This window comes from Miscanthus floridulus, chromosome 1 (assembly GCF_019320115.1).
Source record: "Miscanthus floridulus cultivar M001 chromosome 1, ASM1932011v1, whole genome shotgun sequence".
In the NCBI taxonomy this organism is placed as follows: domain Eukaryota; kingdom Viridiplantae; phylum Streptophyta; class Magnoliopsida; order Poales; family Poaceae; genus Miscanthus; species Miscanthus floridulus.
The window spans coordinates 2,973,399-2,978,931 of NC_089580.1; the positions used below are offsets into that span (position 1 = coordinate 2,973,399).

Sequence of the window (5,533 nt, forward strand, 5' to 3'; positions counted from 1 at the left end):
TTCATATATCTCAGATTTTGTTGTCAGTAATAACATGACCGGGCTTCTTTTTTGTTGGTGATTCAAGGAAATACGAATTCTGTAATTAGGAACCTATAATTTAGAACCTAGCAGAAAATTTGGAAACCTCTAATTCAGTAAGCTAATTCAGCGAAACTAACACTTGCATGTTTAGACTTCCCATGTTCAGGCTTCTATGTATTCCTCTGAGGACTCAAAATGCGAACAGGACAGGCCTTTCCACAATACATAATCTAGCACTTAGTCGGGTTTTCTAGTTAACAATTCAAAGCAAGCATCAATAGCGCTGCCACCAGAACACACACGCACTAATGCTTTCCCAATTGCACTGCCACCGGAGCACACACTCCAATGTGACACCAGATCAACACACACACAACACAATGGATGCGAAGAAACGACGCTTACCTAATTGCGTCACCAGAGCACACGCAATTAATCTTGGATCGGGCAAGTTCTGTATCGCAAGGTTCTTCGGAAGTAATAGGCCGAGGCAGAGGGATGGTGGCGAAATACCTGGCTGGATTACGGTGTTCACAGGTGTGGAGGTAACGCTGGTTCTGGACGATGGCAACTGCAGTGGCAGCGAATGGAAAAAGTTAACCTTCGGATGGAGAAGCACAAGTCGAGATTCCATGGGTCTGATGGCACTGCTACCGTGACTGATGTATTCTGAATAATCTTGGGGCTTTACCGTTTGCTTTAATGACCATGTATTCCACTTCCACCTCCTACCTCTCCAGTATCTCCACTTAAAGGCCTTGTTTAGATATTGTCGAATTCACCTCAATCCAAATGTGTTGAAATGTATTAGAATGGAATTTATTTGAAATTCCACTCCAATCCACCCAAAGACATGTAGATTGATGCGAATCCGACTACATTCAAACAAGGCATAAGGATGTAATTCTAGTTTCACTCCTAATCAAATTATTTAAAGTTTGAATAATTTATTTTTTTTAAAAGTATCGATATTTAGGGCACCAAATAGTTATATATATTATATAAATATATTCCAAGACAAATCTAACCTAAAAAGATTTTTTTATTCCTTAACCCGTCTTCCCTCACTCTCCGGGCCTCTCTCCTTCCGTCATTCACTCCCACTCTTCTCGCTTTCACGATCCCTTCCTCTAATCTCTCTTCTTCCATCTCCCGGTCTCTCATTGGAGTTGCAAAATCTTCGCTAGCGCTACACCACTTAAGATGTGGTTTGGCTGACCGAACCTAAGCCCATGCACATCGAAATGAATCCATCTGATGGTTGCCATGCAAGATACATATAAGATTATAAGGTATCAAAGAATTAAAAGTTTATCTCAAATTGCAAGGTACTCTAAGTGAATTCTTAACTCCCCAAAACCCCTAATCACGTGAGGATCATACGAGGTTGTCCCGCTCGACGCACGTTCCTGCCTATTGTTGCGTGCCAATAGGCACTACAGCATGTCTCTTAATAGAAGGCATTTTGTTAAAGGTCTTTTCTCAAAATGCCTTAATTTCTTGTTGCATAAAGGCACTCTTCAAAAAATGCCTCTAAAAATATTTTTTAAAAGGCAAAATTAAAAACGCCTCAAATGACTATAGCAATTGGAGGCGTTTTTTTGTCAAACGCCTTCAAAGTCCTGTGCTGCTGTGAGTAAAAAACTTGTAGACTCGATTCACTGTGCTACTCCACCGGAAGAAGCAAACGACACTAGAAAACACAAAGGAAAATTATAATACAAATTTTTAATTAGCAAAAGAAAAACCGGAGATTGGGAGGGACAGCCTGCCCACAGCCCACGTAAATTGTTTCTCCAGTCCCACGGGGTTGCAAGCTGCCCACGCCGCCGTGTATCTCTCCTGGTCCTGGACACGCAAGCTGCCCACGCTGCAATAGCAGCCACACGGGGAAGGACGAGGTGGAAGGGGCGGCCAGCTCCGGCGACTCCAGCGTGGCCCTCCTGCTTCGGCGCGCGAACGGAGGTGCGGCTGCGACGAGGCGCGCGGCTACGGGGCAGCGGCGTGGTTGCGCGGAGGTGGTGCGGCGGCGCTGTTGCGGGGAGGCGGTGCGGCGGCTCGGTTGGTGGGAGGCGGCGCGGCTGCGTCGGGCAGCACAGGGAGATCGTTGGAGTTCGTCGGGTTCGTCGTTTCTTCAAGTGCTCCTCTACCAAGCGCTACCTCCATCGTCGTGGCTGCTTGGCGGGTGCTGACGTCCACACCCGTCGTGGACGACGACGACGACGACGACGCCTCTATTGTCCAACCCCGATCCACCTCCTCTGCGCTCCATCCATCTCGATCTACATCGAGACCTCAACTGCCAAGGTCAGCACCTCTTGATTCATGATTTCTCTTCCATGTTGTCATTCCTGATCCCTTGATCCCTCCCTAGAGAGATGGAATACTAGAAGGATAGATGCGAAGGCAGGGGCGTCGGTGGTTAGGCATGTTATGGAGAGATGTTTGACACGCGTCAGATTGCTCGGGTTGGTCATTGAGATGGGTTTGTGGAGAGATCTGTGCAGGTAACATGTTTGATGAAATTCCACTTAGGTTTGTGTTGCCTTTTTTGGTGTTTACTAAACCGACTTGCAGCCTCATGTATACTGCACACTGAAATCGATTTCCATGCATGCAACATTTCCCCATCAGTTCCCTCAAAAAAAAACATTTCCCCATCAGAGCTCAACTCTCCACACTGAAGGCAGGAGCATGATGCTGGGATTCCAATAGAAAATGTTAACATCTTATTGCTTCTCATTATTGGAAACTTATTTGTTCTGTACTCGACAAATGAAGCTTTGTCATGTTTTTCGTGCTCGATTTGTCTATAGGTTCATGTGATTGTGTCTATATACAACTATACATTTCTAAATGTTTGGCATGTTTGTTATCCAGATTCAATAGTACCATAATGCTATCATCTTAATTGTTTCAGTTGAATAGCCTAGTTTTAGAGTGTAATTTCCCCTTAAAAAATACCTTGTGTCTAGGCGTCTAGGACTGTAAATGTGACCAGTTTCCCCTCAATTTTTTTTTGAGAAAACCTATGAGTGACCTCACCTGCTTATTTATTATGTAATAAGCAAGAAACAGTTGGTCACCTTTTTTTGATTGATGTGTAGCATCTTGTGTTTAGAAAGAGAATTCTGAAATGATGGAAATGGATTCGGTCAGCACTTTGAATCTATGGTGCGTTTATGATTATGGAACCGCTGAAATGCTGTGTGTTTTCAGGGAAAGAGCTCTCTAGAGTGACGTAAATACTGAGAGATATGAAGAGGACACTGGAGTGTGCTCTTCAACTTGGACCTAGTGTTTCTAAAGGTTCATTCACCCTCGCAATATAGCTATCAGAATTCCTATGCCTTGTTTTACGTCATACAAAGTCACCATGGATGCAAGTAGTTCTATCCAATAATGTCTGTAATTTTCTCTCTCTTCTCGATCTATGGCTACCATGGTTCATGAAAGAGTGTGGCTAAACTGAATTTCAGCGACTTCAAGCATAGTACGATAATAAACGATTACCTTTGCTGTTAGTTCCTCCGGTCTACTTTGCTTGGCTGTAGGGCCTTTTTCTAGACTTTTTTAAGGATCTGAAGAGATGAGCTTAGTATGTAGAAATTTGTGCTTCACCCTATCGCTCTTGGTTGTTTTTTGCGGTCTTCTTGAATTTGCGTGGGTGGTCGTGGTTTTGAAATTAGTACTCCTATTACCCTCTCTATGTGTGTTGCATGTAACTTGTGCTGATCCTACTGCTATTGCTTGGTTTTAGTGAAATTACTTACTCGTGTAGAATTTCACGTAGCTTGATCTGTAATCGGTAACAATTTCATAGCTTTGAAATTACTTACTCGTGTGAAATTACTTACTCTTTTAGGGAGGACTGAGGCTTCTGGTTCTTTGTTGCTCTTCTGTGGAGCTTGGAGCTGTTGCGGCTTCTCCTGTGTGCATCTACAACATATTGCAAGTGTAAGTTCGACTCTACTTGGTACAGCCTTCTACTAATCTGGTTAACTAAAAAGACCTGGTGTTTTCTCTGACCCTTGAAAGGCCAGCTTACACTTTGCTGCTTGTGTGTGTTACATTTAATTGCCTGTGTGATGTCAGATTATTCTGTTCTTGTGGTCTGGATTAGCCATCGGTTTTGTTGTTAGAATTTAGCTTGAGATGACAGACTATTGATGTAGTCTAGTTTCTGTTCTTATTTAGAATTTTAGCTGTTAGATAACAGAAATGGCGGGAAGGTATCTGCAGGGCATACATGGGTTGATATATGTTTTGCTTTTGTGATTCATGTTATCCTGCATGGTGGTTGAAATCTTAGTTCTGATCTGCCACATTTTCTTCTTCTGCCATCCCTGTCTCTTCTCCCTTGTTTGTTTGTATTCACGCTTGATGAACTGAATGCTTGTCAGGCGTCTGGAGTTTGTATTCATGCCACAATATATGATTCTTTTTCTTGTGAGAAGTATGACCCGATTGATGTTTTCCCCTCATTTAAACTGAACATAGTTGCCTATGTCTTTGGCTGCATTCAGATAGTACATGTTATTTATCTTGCTGAAGTAGAGTAACTCTGTCATGTCCGGCTCTACTGCTTTATTCAGCTTAGTGTTTTAATGACTTGTTCTAAAGCCTGGTGATACTTATTGGGACAAGTTTATTTGGTTGCAAGCAGTGAATCTGATTCTATATCCAGTTAGCAGATATTTGGAGATCAGGAAGGATGGCAATGAGGCAAGTGGGGGACAGCAGGAAGGATGGCAATGAGGCAACATCTATTCAGTTGGATTTATACTTATACATTGTTCGCTTGCTAGTAAACGATCGTAAATTTCCAGCCGGGAACAGTGTTTTTCTCTCACACCAAACCAGCCAGCAGTAAATAATCCACGATACGATACGGCCTCCCGAACAGGCTGATAGTTGTGATGTGAACATGTCATTATTTATCTTAAAGGGAGCAGCAAACCTGTGTCATTTAGGACTGAACCTAAACAACAGGACTGAGGATAGTCATTCAGGAACGAGAACCTAACAATTGTACTGATATTTGGAGATGAAAGCTTATGGCTGTACGAGAGATTTTAAAGTTTGGATGCATCCAATTTTAATGTGTGCTCTCATTGTTAATGTGCTAATTTGATATTGGTCGAAAGGGTTGTATGAATACCTTGGTTTTGGAGGCATTTCTAATAACGCCTCCATTGATGTTTGAAGGCAAATTCCTAAGCGCCTCTAAAAAGTATTCTAGGCAGTGAGAAAATGCCTTTAAAAGTTGATATTAAAAGGCATTTTGAAAAAACGCCTCAAAAGACCTTTTACTTCCATGTTTTAGCCGGCGTTTTAATAAATGCCTCAACAGGTCTTTGAAGGCGTTTTGACTAGTTTTGGAGGCATTTGTTAATGCCTTGTATAACGAGTCATGTTGTAGTGAGGGCTCTTGTGACTCTTGAGCATCGGTAACGAGCGGAGCAGGAACAGGAGCAGCTCGCGTTGCCACAATTGACGAGAGGGCAGG

At 42.8% G+C, this 5,533-nt stretch overlaps 1 long non-coding RNA gene across 2 annotated transcripts; it reads left to right on the forward strand.

Moving 5' to 3' along the window:
• The first annotated feature begins 1,820 nt into the window (after nt 1-1,820).
• Nucleotides 1,821-5,136, forward strand: LOC136471099 (uncharacterized). 2 transcript variants are annotated; one of them, XR_010761923.1, is made up of 5 exons: nt 1,821-2,331; nt 2,399-2,531; nt 3,244-3,333; nt 3,890-3,981; nt 4,712-5,136. It is a non-coding gene; the product is annotated as an uncharacterized lncRNA (long non-coding RNA). The 2 variants fall into 2 exon arrangements; XR_010761922.1 differs by lacking the exon at nt 3,244-3,333 and having other exon boundaries at nt 1,822-2,331.
• Nucleotides 5,137-5,533: the final 397 nt, after the last annotated feature.